Source organism: Pristiophorus japonicus, chromosome 23 (genome assembly GCF_044704955.1).
Source record: "Pristiophorus japonicus isolate sPriJap1 chromosome 23, sPriJap1.hap1, whole genome shotgun sequence".
NCBI lineage: Eukaryota > Metazoa > Chordata > Chondrichthyes > Pristiophoridae > Pristiophorus > Pristiophorus japonicus.
This window is the reverse complement of record NC_091999.1, coordinates 12,248,809-12,263,550: the sequence shown is the minus strand read 5'-3', so window position 1 is coordinate 12,263,550 and position 14,742 is coordinate 12,248,809.

The window sequence follows — 14,742 nt, the reverse complement described above, 5'->3', positions numbered from 1 at the left end:
CTGGGTGTTGCATACACTGGGACTTGGGTAAGGCACTTCGGCTGAGGGAGGCATACACAAGGACAGGGGTAAGTCTCTTCGGCTGAGGGAGGCATACATAAGGACTGGGGCAAACCACTTTAGCTGGGGGAGGGATGCACCGGGACTGGGGCAAGGCAGTTCATCTGGGTGAGGCACTTCGGCTGGGGGAGGCATGTTCTGGTGTAAGGCATTTCGGCTGAGGGAGTCATACACCGGGACTGGGGTTAGTCTCTTCGGCTGGGGGAGGCATACATTGGGACTGGGTTAAGGCTCTTCGGCTGTGAGAGGCCTGCACTGGGACTGTGGTAAGGCACTTCGGCTGGGGAAGGCATATACTGAGACTGTGGTAAGACACGGCTGCTGGAGGCTTGCACTGGGACTGGGGTAAGGCACTTCGGCTGTTTGAGGCATACACTAGGAATGGGGTAAGGCAGTTCGGCTGGAGGTTGGATGCACTGGGACTGGGGTAAGGTACTTCGGCTGGGTGAGGCATGTACTGGGACTGGTGTAAGACACTTCGACTGAGGGAGGCGTGCCGTGAGACTGGTCGAAGGCACTTCGGCTAGGGGAGGCATAGACTGGGACTGTGGTAAGGCAGATCGGTTGGGGGAGGCACACACTGGGACTGGCGAAAGACACTTCGGCTGGGGGAGGCCTACACTGAGACTGGTGTAAGGCACTTCGGCTGGGGGAGGCATACACTGGGACTGGTGTAAGGCACTTCGGCTGGGGGAGGCATACACTGGGACTGTGGTAAAGCACTTCGGCTGGAGGAGGCATACACTGAGACTGTGGTAAGACACTTCGGCTGGTGGAGGCTTGCACTGGGACTGGGGTAAGGCACTTCGGCTGTTTGAGGCATACACTAGGAATGGGGTAAGGCAATTCGGCTGGAGGTTGGATGCACTGGGACTGGGGTAAGGTACTTCGGCTGGGTGAGGCATGTACTGGGACTGGTGTAAGACACTTCGACTGAGGGAGGCGTGCCGTGAGACTGGTCGAAGGCACTTCGGCTAGGGGAGGCATACACTGGGACTGTGGTAAGGCAGATCGGTTGGGGGAGGCACACACTGGGACTGGCGAAAGACACTTCGGCTGGGGTTGGCCTACACTGAAACTGGTGTAAGGCATTTCGGCTGGGGGAGGCATACACTGGGACTGGTGTAAGGCACTTCGGCTGGGGGAGGCATAAACTGCGTCTGAGGTAAGGCACTTCGGCTGGGGGAGGCATGGACTGGGGTAAAGCACCGGCTGGGTGAGAGATGCACTGGGACTGGGGTAAGGCACTTCGGCTGGGTGAGGCATACACTGGGTCTGGGGGAGGCATGCACTGAGACTGGGGTAAGGCTCTTCGGCTGGGTGTTGCATACACTGGGACTTGGGTAAGGCACTTCGGCTGAGGGAGGCATACATAAGGACTGGGGCAAACCACTTTAGCTGGGGGAGAGATGCACCGGGACTGGGGCAAGGCAGTTCATCTGGGTGAGGCACTTCGGCTGGGGGAGGCATGTTCTGGTGTAAGGCATTTCGGCTGAGGGAGTCATACACCGGGACTGGGGTAAGTCTCTTCGGCTGGGGGAGGCATACATTGGGACTGTGGTAAAGCACTTCGGCTGGGGAAGGCATATACTGAGACTGTGGTAAGGCACTTCGGCTGGGGGAGGCATACATTGGGACTGGGTTAAGGCACTTCGGCTGGGGTAGGCATACACTGGGACTGGGGTAAAGCACTTCGTCTGAGGGAAGGATGCACTGGAACTGGGATAAGGCACTTCGGCTGGGGGAGGCTTGTTCTGGTGTCAGGCATTTCGGCTGGGTGAGAGATGCACTGGGACTGGATTAACGCACTACGGCTGGGTGAGGGATGCACTGGGACTGAGGTAAGGCACTTCGGCTGGGGGAGGCATACATTGGGACTGTGGTAAGGCATTTCGGCTGGGCGAGGCATACACTGGGACTGGGATAAGTCTCTTCGGCTGGGGGAGGCATACACTGGGACTGTGGTAAGACACTTCGGCTGAGGGAGGCATACATTGGGACTGGGTTCAGGCTCTTCGGCTGTGAGAGGCCTGCACTGGGACTGTGGTAAGGAACTTCAGCTGGTGGGGGCATGGACTGGGATAAGGCACTTTGGCTGGGGGAGGCATACACTGAGACTATGGTAAGGCACTTCAGCTGTGGGAGGCATACACTGTGACTGGTGTAAGGCACTTTGGCTGGGGGAGGCATATACTGAGACTGTGGTAAGGCACTTCGGCTGGGGGAGGCATACATTGGGACTGGGTTAAGGCACATCGACTGGGGTAGGCATACACTGGGACTGGGGTAAAGCACTTCGTCTGAGGGAATGATGCACTGCAACTGGGGTAAAGCACTTCGGCTGGGGGAGGCATATACTGGGACTGTGGTCAGGCATCTTGACTGGGGGAGGCATACACTGGGACTGGGGTAAGTCTCTTTGGCTGGGGGAGGCATGCACTGGGACTGGGGTAAGGCACTTCGGCTGGGGAAGGCATACACTAGGAGTGGGGTAAGGCAGTTTGGCTGGAGGTTGGATGCACTGGGATTGGGGTAAAGCACTTCGGCCGAGTGAGGCCTGTACTGGGACTGTGGTAAGACACTTCGGCTGGGGGAGGCATACATTGGGACTGGGTTAAGGCACTTCGGCTGGGGTAGGCATACACTGGGACTGGGGTAAAGCACTTCGTCTGAGGGAAGGATGCACTGGAACTGGGATAAGGCACTTCGGCTGGGGGAGGCTTGTTCTGGTGTCAGGCATTTCGGCTGGGTGAGAGATGCACTGGGACTGGATTAACGCACTACGGCTGGGTGAGAGATGCACTGGGACTGGGGTAAGGCACTTCGGCTGGGGGAGGCATACATTGGGACTGTGGTAAGGCATTTCGGCTGGGCGAGGCATACACTGGGACTGGGATAAGTCTCTTCGGCTGGGGGAGGCATACACTGGGACTGTGGTAAGACACTTCGGCTGAGGGAGGCATACATTGGGACTGGGTTCAGGCTCTTCGGCTGTGAGAGGCCTGCACTGGGACTGTGGTAAGGAACTTCAGCTGGTGGGGGCATGGACTGGGATAAGGCACTTTGGCTGGGGGAGGCATACACTGAGACTATGGTAAGGCACTTCAGCTGTGGGAGGCATACACTGTGACTGGTGTAAGGCACTTTGGCTGGGGGAGGCATATACTGAGACTGTGGTAAGGCACTTCGGCTGGGGGAGGCATACATTGGGACTGGGTTAAGGCACATCGACTGGGGTAGGCATACACTGGGACTGGGGTAAAGCACTTCGTCTGAGGGAATGATGCACTGCAACTGGGGTAAAGCACTTCGGCTGGGAGAGGCATATACTGGGACTGTGGTAAGGCATCTTGACTGGGGGAGGCATACACTGGGACTGGGGTAAGTCTCTTTGGCTGGGGGAGGCATGCACTGGGACTGGGGTAAGGCACTTCGGCTGGGGAAGGCATACACTAGGAGTGGGGTAAGGCAGTTTGGCTGGAGGTTGGATGCACTGGGATTGGGGTAAGGTACTTCGGCCGAGTGAGGCCTGTACTGGGACTGGGATAAGTCTCTTCGGCTGAGGGAAGCATACTCTGGGACTGTGGTAAGACACTTCGGCTGGGGGAGGCATACATTGGGACTGGGTTAAGGCACTTCGGCTGGGGTAGGCATACACTGGGACTGGGGTAAAGCACTTCGTCTGAGGGAAGGATGCACTGGAACTAGGATAAGGCACTTCGGCTGGGGGAGGCTTGTTCTGGTGTCAGGCATTTCGGCTGGGTGAGAGATGCACTGGGACTGGATTAACGCACTACGGCTGGGTGAGGGATGCACTGGGACTGGGGTAAGGCACTTCGGCTGGGGGAGGCATACATTGGGACTGTGGTAAAGCATTTCGGCTGGGCGAGGCATACACTGGGACTGGGATAAGTCTCTTCGGCTGGGGGAGGCATACACTGGGACTGTGGTAAGACACTTCGGCTGAGGGAGGCATACATTGGGACTGGGTTCAGGCTCTTCGGCTGTGAGAGGCCTGCACTGGGACTGTGGTAAGCAACTTCAGCTGGTGGGGGCATGGACTGGGATAAGGCACTTTGGCTGGGAGAGGCATGCACTGGGACTGTGGTAAAGCACTTCGGCTGGGGGAGGCATACACTGAGACTATGGTAAGGCACTTCAGCTGTGGGAGGCATACACTGTGACTGGGGTAAGGCACTTTGGCTGGGGGAGGCATATACTGAGACTGTGGTAAGGCACTTCGGCTGGGGGAGGCATACATTGGGACTGGGTTAAGGCACATCGACTGGGGTAGGCATACACTGGGACTGGGGTAAAGCACTTCGTCTGAGGGAATGATGCACTGCAACTGGGGTAAAGCACTTCGGCTGGGGGAGGCATATACTGGGACTGTGGTAAGGCATCTTGACTGGGGGAGGCATACACTGGGACTGGGGTAAGTCTCTTTGGCTGGGGGAGGCATGCACTGGGACTGGGGTAAGGCACTTCGGCTGGGGAAGGCATACACTAGGAGTGGGGTAAGGCAGTTTGGCTGGAGATTGGATGCACTGGGATTGGGGTAAGGTACTTCGGCCGAGTGAGGCCTGTACTGGGACTGGGATAAGTCTCTTCGGCTGGGGGAGGCCTGCACTGGGACTGTGGTAAGGAACTTTGGCTCGTGGAGGCATGGACTGGGATAAGGCACTTTGGCTGGGGGAGGCATGCACTGGGACTGTGGTAAAGCACTTCGGCTGGGGAAGGCATATACTGAGACTGTGGTAAGACACGGCTGCTGGAGGCTTGCACTGGGACTGGGGTAAGGCACTTCGGCTGTTTGAGGCATACACTAGGAATGGGGTAAGGCAGTTCGGCTGGAGGTTGGATGCACTGGGACTGGGGTAAGGTACTTCGGCTGGGTGAGGCATGTACTGGGACTGGTGTAAGACACTTCGACTGAGGGAGGCGTGCCGTGAGACTGGTCGAAGGCACTTCGGCTAGGGGAGGCATACACTGGGACTGTGGTAAGGCAGATCGGTTGGGGGAGGCACACACTGGGACTGGCGAAAGACACTTCGGCTGGGGGAGGCCTACACTGAGATTGGTGTAAGGCACTTCGGCTGGGGGAGGCATACACTGGGACTGGTGTAAGGCACTTCGGCTGGGGTAGGCATACACTGGGACTGTGGTAAAGCACTTCGGCTGGAGGAGGCATACACTGAGACTGTGGTAAGACACTTCGGCTGGTGGAGGCTTGCACTGGGACTGGGGTAAGGCACTTCGGCTGTTTGAGGCATACACTAGGAATGGGGAAAGGCAGTTCGGCTGGAGGTTGGATGCACTGGGACTGGGGTAAGGTACTTCGGCTGGGTGAGGCATGTACTGGGACTGGCGAAAGACACTTCGGCTGGGGGAGGCCTACACTGAAACTGGTGTAAGGCATTTCGGCTGGGGGAGGCATACACTGGGACTGGTGTAAGGCACTTCGGCTGGGGGAGGCATAAACTGCGTCTGAGGTAAGGCACTTCGGCTGGGGGAGGCATGGACTGGGGTAAAGCACCGGCTGGGTGAGAGATGCACTGGGACTGGGGTAAGGCACTTCGGCTGGGTGAGGCATACACTGGGTCTGGGGGAGGCATGCACTGAGACTGGGGTAAGGCTCTTCGGCTGGGTGTTGCATACACTGGGACTTGGGTAAGGCACTTCGGCTGAGGGAGGCATACATAAGGACTGGGGCAAACCACTTTAGCTGGGGGAGAGATGCACCGGGACTGGGGCAAGGCAGTTCATCTGGGTGAGGCACTTCGGCTGGGGGAGGCATGTTCTGGTGTAAGGCATTTCGGCTGAGGGAGTCATACACCGGGACTGGGGTAAGTCTCTTCGGCTGGGGGAGGCATACATTGGGACTGTGGTAAAGCACTTCGGCTGGGGAAGGCATATACTGAGACTGTGGTAAGGCACTTCGGCTGGGGGAGGCATACATTGGGACTGGGTTAAGGCACTTCGGCTGGGGTAGGCATACACTGGGACTGGGGTAAAGCACTTCGTCTGAGGGAAGGATGCACTGGAACTGGGATAAGGCACTTCGGCTGGGGGAGGCTTGTTCTGGTGTCAGGCATTTCGGCTGGGTGAGAGATGCACTGGGACTGGATTAACGCACTACGGCTGGGTGAGGGATGCACTGGGACTGGGGTAAGGCACTTCGGCTGGGGGAGGCATACATTGGGACTGTGGTAAGGCATTTCGGCTGGGGTAGGCATACACTGGGACTGGGGTAAAGCACTTCGTCTGAGGGAATGATGCACTGCAACTGGGGTAAAGCACTTCGGCTGGGGGAGGCATATACTGGGACTGTGGTCAGGCATCTTGACTGGGGGAGGCATACACTGGGACTGGGGTAAGTCTCTTTTGCTGGGGGAGGCATGCACTGGGACTGGGGTAAGGCACTTCGGCTGGGGAAGGCATACACTAGGAGTGGGGTAAGGCAGTTTGGCTGGAGGTTGGATGCACTGGGATTGGGGTAAGGTACTTCGGCCGAGTGAGGCCTGTACTGGGACTGGGATAAGTCTCTTCGGCTGAGGGAAGCATACTCTGGGACTGTGGTAAGACACTTCGGCTGGGGGAGGCATACATTGGGACTGGGTTAAGGCACTTCGGCTGTGGTAGGCATACACTGGGACTGGGGTAAAGCACTTCGTCTGAGGGAAGGATGCACTGGAACTGGGATAAGGCACTTCGGCTGGGGGAGGCTTGTTCTGGTGTCAGGCATTTCGGCTGGGTGAGAGATGCACTGGGACTGGATTAACGCACTACGGCTGGGTGAGGGATGCACTGGGACTGGGGTAAGGCACTTCGGCTGGGGGAGGCATACATTGGGACTGTGGTAAGGCATTTCGGCTGGGCGAGGCATACACTGGGACTGGGATAAGTCTCTTCGGCTGGGGGAGGCATACACTGGGACTGTGGTAAGACACTTCGGCTGAGGGAGGCATACATTGGGACTGGGTTCAGGCTCTTCGGCTGTGAGAGGCCTGCACTGGGACTGTGGTAAGGAACTTCAGCTGGTGGGGGCATGGACTGGGATAAGGCACTTTGGCTGGGGGAGGCATACACTGAGACTATGGTAAGGCACTTCAGCTGTGGGAGGCATACACTGTGACTGGTGTAAGGCACTTTGGCTGGGGGAGGCATATACTGAGACTGTGGTAAGGCACTTCGGCTGGGGGAGGCATACATTGGGACTGGGTTAAGGCACATCGACTGGGGTAGGCATACACTGGGACTGGGGTAAAGCACTTCGTCTGAGGGAATGATGCACTGCAACTGGGGTAAAGCACTTCGGCTGGGGGAGGCATATACTGGGACTGTGGTCAGGCATCTTGACTGGGGGAGGCATACACTGGGACTGGGGTAAGTCTCTTTGGCTGGGGGAGGCATGCACTGGGACTGGGGTAAGGCACTTCGGCTGGGGAAGGCATACACTAGGAGTGGGGTAAGGCAGTTTGGCTGGAGGTTGGATGCACTGGGATTGGGGTAAAGCACTTCGGCCGAGTGAGGCCTGTACTGGGACTGTGGTAAGACACTTCGGCTGGGGGAGGCATACATTGGGACTGGGTTAAGGCACTTCGGCTGGGGTAGGCATACACTGGGACTGGGGTAAAGCACTTCGTCTGAGGGAAGGATGCACTGGAACTGGGATAAGGCACTTCGGCTGGGGGAGGCTTGTTCTGGTGTCAGGCATTTCGGCTGGGTGAGAGATGCACTGGGACTGGATTAACGCACTACGGCTGGGTGAGAGATGCACTGGGACTGGGGTAAGGCACTTCGGCTGGGGGAGGCATACATTGGGACTGTGGTAAGGCATTTCGGCTGGGCGAGGCATACACTGGGACTGGGATAAGTCTCTTCGGCTGGGGGAGGCATACACTGGGACTGTGGTAAGACACTTCGGCTGAGGGAGGCATACATTGGGACTGGGTTCAGGCTCTTCGGCTGTGAGAGGCCTGCACTGGGACTGTGGTAAGGAACTTCAGCTGGTGGGGGCATGGACTGGGATAAGGCACTTTGGCTGGGGGAGGCATACACTGAGACTATGGTAAGGCACTTCAGCTGTGGGAGGCATACACTGTGACTGGTGTAAGGCACTTTGGCTGGGGGAGGCATATACTGAGACTGTGGTAAGGCACTTCGGCTGGGGGAGGCATACATTGGGACTGGGTTAAGGCACATCGACTGGGGTAGGCATACACTGGGACTGGGGTAAAGCACTTCGTCTGAGGGAATGATGCACTGCAACTGGGGTAAAGCACTTCGGCTGGGGGAGGCATATACTGGGACTGTGGTAAGGCATCTTGACTGGGGGAGGCATACACTGGGACTGGGGTAAGTCTCTTTGGCTGGGGGAGGCATGCACTGGGACTGGGGTAAGGCACTTCGGCTGGGGAAGGCATACACTAGGAGTGGGGTAAGGCAGTTTGGCTGGAGGTTGGATGCACTGGGATTGGGGTAAGGTACTTCGGCCGAGTGAGGCCTGTACTGGGACTGGGATAAGTCTCTTCGGCTGAGGGAAGCATACTCTGGGACTGTGGTAAGACACTTCGGCTGGGGGAGGCATACATTGGGACTGGGTTAAGGCACTTCGGCTGGGGTAGGCATACACTGGGACTGGGGTAAAGCACTTCGTCTGAGGGAAGGATGCACTGGAACTAGGATAAGGCACTTCGGCTGGGGGAGGCTTGTTCTGGTGTCAGGCATTTCGGCTGGGTGAGAGATGCACTGGGACTGGATTAACGCACTACGGCTGGGTGAGGGATGCACTGGGACTGGGGTAAGGCACTTCGGCTGGGGGAGGCATACATTGGGACTGTGGTAAAGCATTTCGGCTGGGCGAGGCATACACTGGGACTGGGATAAGTCTCTTCGGCTGGGGGAGGCATACACTGGGACTGTGGTAAGACACTTCGGCTGAGGGAGGCATACATTGGGACTGGGTTCAGGCTCTTCGGCTGTGAGAGGCCTGCACTGGGACTGTGGTAAGGAACTTCAGCTGGTGGGGGCATGGACTGGGATAAGGCACTTTGGCTGGGAGAGGCATGCACTGGGACTGTGGTAAAGCACTTCGGCTGGGGGAGGCATACACTGAGACTATGGTAAGGCACTTCAGCTGTGGGAGGCATACACTGTGACTGGGGTAAGGCACTTTGGCTGGGGGAGGCATATACTGAGACTGTGGTAAGGCACTTCGGCTGGGGGAGGCATACATTGGGACTGGGTTAAGGCACATCGACTGGGGTAGGCATACACTGGGACTGGGGTAAAGCACTTCGTCTGAGGGAATGATGCACTGCAACTGGGGTAAAGCACTTCGGCTGGGGGAGGCATATACTGGGACTGTGGTAAGGCATCTTGACTGGGGGAGGCATACACTGGGACTGGGGTAAGTCTCTTTGGCTGGGGGAGGCATGCACTGGGACTGGGGTAAGGCACTTCGGCTGGGGAAGGCATACACTAGGAGTGGGGTAAGGCAGTTTGGCTGGAGATTGGATGCACTGGGATTGGGGTAAGGTACTTCGGCCGAGTGAGGCCTGTACTGGGACTGGGATAAGTCTCTTCGGCTGGGGGAGGCCTGCACTGGGACTGTGGTAAGGAACTTTGGCTCGTGGAGGCATGGACTGGGATAAGGCACTTTGGCTGGGGGAGGCATGCACTGGGACTGTGGTAAAGCACTTCGGCTGGGGAAGGCATATACTGAGACTGTGGTAAGACACGGCTGCTGGAGGCTTGCACTGGGACTGGGGTAAGGCACTTCGGCTGTTTGAGGCATACACTAGGAATGGGGTAAGGCAGTTCGGCTGGAGGTTGGATGCACTGGGACTGGGGTAAGGTACTTCGGCTGGGTGAGGCATGTACTGGGACTGGTGTAAGACACTTCGACTGAGGGAGGCGTGCCGTGAGACTGGTCGAAGGCACTTCGGCTAGGGGAGGCATACACTGGGACTGTGGTAAGGCAGATCGGTTGGGGGAGGCACACACTGGGACTGGCGAAAGACACTTCGGCTGGGGGAGGCCTACACTGAGATTGGTGTAAGGCACTTCGGCTGGGGGAGGCATACACTGGGACTGGTGTAAGGCACTTCGGCTGGGGTAGGCATACACTGGGACTGTGGTAAAGCACTTCGGCTGGAGGAGGCATACACTGAGACTGTGGTAAGACACTTCGGCTGGTGGAGGCTTGCACTGGGACTGGGGTAAGGCACTTCGGCTGTTTGAGGCATACACTAGGAATGGGGAAAGGCAGTTCGGCTGGAGGTTGGATGCACTGGGACTGGGGTAAGGTACTTCGGCTGGGTGAGGCATGTACTGGGACTGGCGAAAGACACTTCGGCTGGGGGAGGCCTACACTGAAACTGGTGTAAGGCATTTCGGCTGGGGGAGGCATACACTGGGACTGGTGTAAGGCACTTCGGCTGGGGGAGGCATAAACTGCGTCTGAGGTAAGGCACTTCGGCTGGGGGAGGCATGGACTGGGGTAAAGCACCGGCTGGGTGAGAGATGCACTGGGACTGGGGTAAGGCACTTCGGCTGGGTGAGGCATACACTGGGTCTGGGGGAGGCATGCACTGAGACTGGGGTAAGGCTCTTCGGCTGGGTGTTGCATACACTGGGACTTGGGTAAGGCACTTCGGCTGAGGGAGGCATACATAAGGACTGGGGCAAACCACTTTAGCTGGGGGAGAGATGCACCGGGACTGGGGCAAGGCAGTTCATCTGGGTGAGGCACTTCGGCTGGGGGAGGCATGTTCTGGTGTAAGGCATTTCGGCTGAGGGAGTCATACACCGGGACTGGGGTAAGTCTCTTCGGCTGGGGGAGGCATACATTGGGACTGTGGTAAAGCACTTCGGCTGGGGAAGGCATATACTGAGACTGTGGTAAGGCACTTCGGCTGGGGGAGGCATACATTGGGACTGGGTTAAGGCACTTCGGCTGGGGTAGGCATACACTGGGACTGGGGTAAAGCACTTCGTCTGAGGGAAGGATGCACTGGAACTGGGATAAGGCACTTCGGCTGGGGGAGGCTTGTTCTGGTGTCAGGCATTTCGGCTGGGTGAGAGATGCACTGGGACTGGATTAACGCACTACGGCTGGGTGAGGGATGCACTGGGACTGGGGTAAGGCACTTCGGCTGGGGGAGGCATACATTGGGACTGTGGTAAGGCATTTCGGCTGGGCGAGGCATACACTGGGACTGGGATAAGTCTCTTCGGCTGGGGGAGGCATACACTGGGACTGTGGTAAGACACTTCGGCTGAGGGAGGCATACATTGGGACTGGGTTCAGGCTCTTCGGCTGTGAGAGGCCTGCACTGGGACTGTGGTAAGGAACTTCAGCTGGTGGGGGCATGGACTGGGATAAGGCACTTTGGCTGGGGGAGGCATACACTGAGACTATGGTAAGGCACTTCAGCTGTGGGAGGCATACACTGTGACTGGTGTAAGGCACTTTGGCTGGGGGAGGCATATACTGAGACTGTGGTAAGGCACTTCGGCTGGGGGAGGCATACATTGGGACTGGGTTAAGGCACATCGACTGGGGTAGGCATACACTGGGACTGGGGTAAAGCACTTCGTCTGAGGGAATGATGCACTGCAACTGGGGTAAAGCACTTCGGCTGGGGGAGGCATATACTGGGACTGTGGTAAGGCATCTTGACTGGGGGAGGCATACACTGGGACTGGGGTAAGTCTCTTTGGCTGGGGGAGGCATGCACTGGGACTGGGGTAAGGCACTTCGGCTGGGGAAGGCATACACTAGGAGTGGGGTAAGGCAGTTTGGCTGGAGGTTGGATGCACTGGGATTGGGGTAAGGTACTTCGGCCGAGTGAGGCCTGTACTGGGACTGGGATAAGTCTCTTCGGCTGAGGGAAGCATACTCTGGGACTGTGGTAAGACACTTCGGCTGGGGGAGGCATACATTGGGACTGGGTTAAGGCACTTCGGCTGGGGTAGGCATACACTGGGACTGGGGTAAAGCACTTCGTCTGAGGGAAGGATGCACTGGAACTAGGATAAGGCACTTCGGCTGGGGGAGGCTTGTTCTGGTGTCAGGCATTTCGGCTGGGTGAGAGATGCACTGGGACTGGATTAACGCACTACGGCTGGGTGAGGGATGCACTGGGACTGGGGTAAGGCACTTCGACTGGGGGAGGCATACATTGGGACTGTGGTAAAGCATTTCGGCTGGGCGAGGCATACACTGGGACTGGGATAAGTCTCTTCGGCTGGGGGAGGCATACACTGGGACTGTGGTAAGACACTTCGGCTGAGGGAGGCATACATTGGGACTGGGTTCAGGCTCTTCGGCTGTGAGAGGCCTGCACTGGGACTGTGGTAAGGAACTTCAGCTGGTGGGGGCATGGACTGGGATAAGGCACTTTGGCTGGGAGAGGCATGCACTGGGACTGTGGTAAAGCACTTCGGCTGGGGGAGGCATACACTGAGACTATGGTAAGGCACTTCAGCTGTGGGAGGCATACACTGTGACTGGGGTAAGGCACTTTGGCTGGGGGAGGCATATACTGAGACTGTGGTAAGGCACTTCGGCTGGGGGAGGCATACATTGGGACTGGGTTAAGGCACATCGACTGGGGTAGGCATACACTGGGACTGGGGTAAAGCACTTCGTCTGAGGGAATGATGCACTGCAACTGGGGTAAAGCACTTCGGCTGGGGGAGGCATATACTGGGACTGTGGTAAGGCATCTTGACTGGGGGAGGCATACACTGGGACTGGGGTAAGTCTCTTTGGCTGGGGGAGGCATGCACTGGGACTGGGGTAAGGCACTTCGGCTGGGGAAGGCATACACTAGGAGTGGGGTAAGGCAGTTTGGCTGGAGATTGGATGCACTGGGATTGGGGTAAGGTACTTCGGCCGAGTGAGGCCTGTACTGGGACTGGGATAAGTCTCTTCGGCTGGGGGAGGCCTGCACTGGGACTGTGGTAAGGAACTTTGGCTCGTGGAGGCATGGACTGGGATAAGGCACTTTGGCTGGGGGAGGCATGCACTGGGACTGTGGTAAAGCACTTCGGCTGGGGAAGGCATATACTGAGACTGTGGTAAGACACGGCTGCTGGAGGCTTGCACTGGGACTGGGGTAAGGCACTTCGGCTGTTTGAGGCATACACTAGGAATGGGGTAAGGCAGTTCGGCTGGAGGTTGGATGCACTGGGACTGGGGCAAGGTACTTCGGCTGGGTGAGGCATGTACTGGGACTGGTGTAAGACACTTCGACTGAGGGAGGCGTGCCGTGAGACTGGTCGAAGGCACTTCGGCTAGGGGAGGCATACACTGGGACTGTGGTAAGGCAGATCGGTTGGGGGAGGCACACACTGGGACTGGCGAAAGACACTTCGGCTGGGGGAGGCCTACACTGAGATTGGTGTAAGGCACTTCGGCTGGGGGAGGCATACACTGGGACTGGTGTAAGGCACTTCGGCTGGGGTAGGCATACACTGGGACTGTGGTAAAGCACTTCGGCTGGAGGAGGCATACACTGAGACTGTGGTAAGACACTTCGGCTGGTGGAGGCTTGCACTGGGACTGGGGTAAGGCACTTCGGCTGTTTGAGGCATACACTAGGAATGGGGAAAGGCAGTTCGGCTGGAGGTTGGATGCACTGGGACTGGGGTAAGGTACTTCGGCTGGGTGAGGCATGTACTGGGACTGGCGAAAGACACTTCGGCTGGGGGAGGCCTACACTGAAACTGGTGTAAGGCATTTCGGCTGGGGGAGGCATACACTGGGACTGGTGTAAGGCACTTCGGCTGGGGGAGGCATAAACTGCGTCTGAGGTAAGGCACTTCGGCTGGGGGAGGCATGGACTGGGGTAAAGCACCGGCTGGGTGAGAGATGCACTGGGACTGGGGTAAGGCACTTCGGCTGGGTGAGGCATACACTGGGTCTGGGGGAGGCATGCACTGAGACTGGGGTAAGGCTCTTCGGCTGGGTGTTGCATACACTGGGACTTGGGTAAGGCACTTCGGCTGAGGGAGGCATACATAAGGACTGGGGCAAACCACTTTAGCTGGGGGAGAGATGCACCGGGACTGGGGCAAGGCAGTTCATCTGGGTGAGGCACTTCGGCTGGGGGAGGCATGTTCTGGTGTAAGGCATTTCGGCTGAGGGAGTCATACACCGGGACTGGGGTAAGTCTCTTCGGCTGGGGGAGGCATACATTGGGACTGTGGTAAAGCACTTCGGCTGGGGAAGGCATATACTGAGACTGTGGTAAGGCACTTCGGCTGGGGGAGGCATACATTGGGACTGGGTTAAGGCACTTCGGCTGGGGTAGGCATACACTGGGACTGGGGTAAAGCACTTCGTCTGAGGGAAGGATGCACTGGAACTGGGATAAGGCACTTCGGCTGGGGGAGGCTTGTTCTGGTGTCAGGCATTTCGGCTGGGTGAGAGATGCACTGGGACTGGATTAACGCACTACGGCTGGGTGAGGGATGCACTGGGACTGGGGTAAGGCACTTCGGCTGGGGGAGGCATACATTGGGACTGTGGTAAGGCATTTCGGCTGGGCGAGGCATACACTGGGACTGGGATAAGTCTCTTCGGCTGGGGGAGGCATACACTGGGACTGTGGTAAGACACTTCGGCTGAGGGAGGCATACATTGGGACTGGGTTCAGGCTCTTCGGCTGT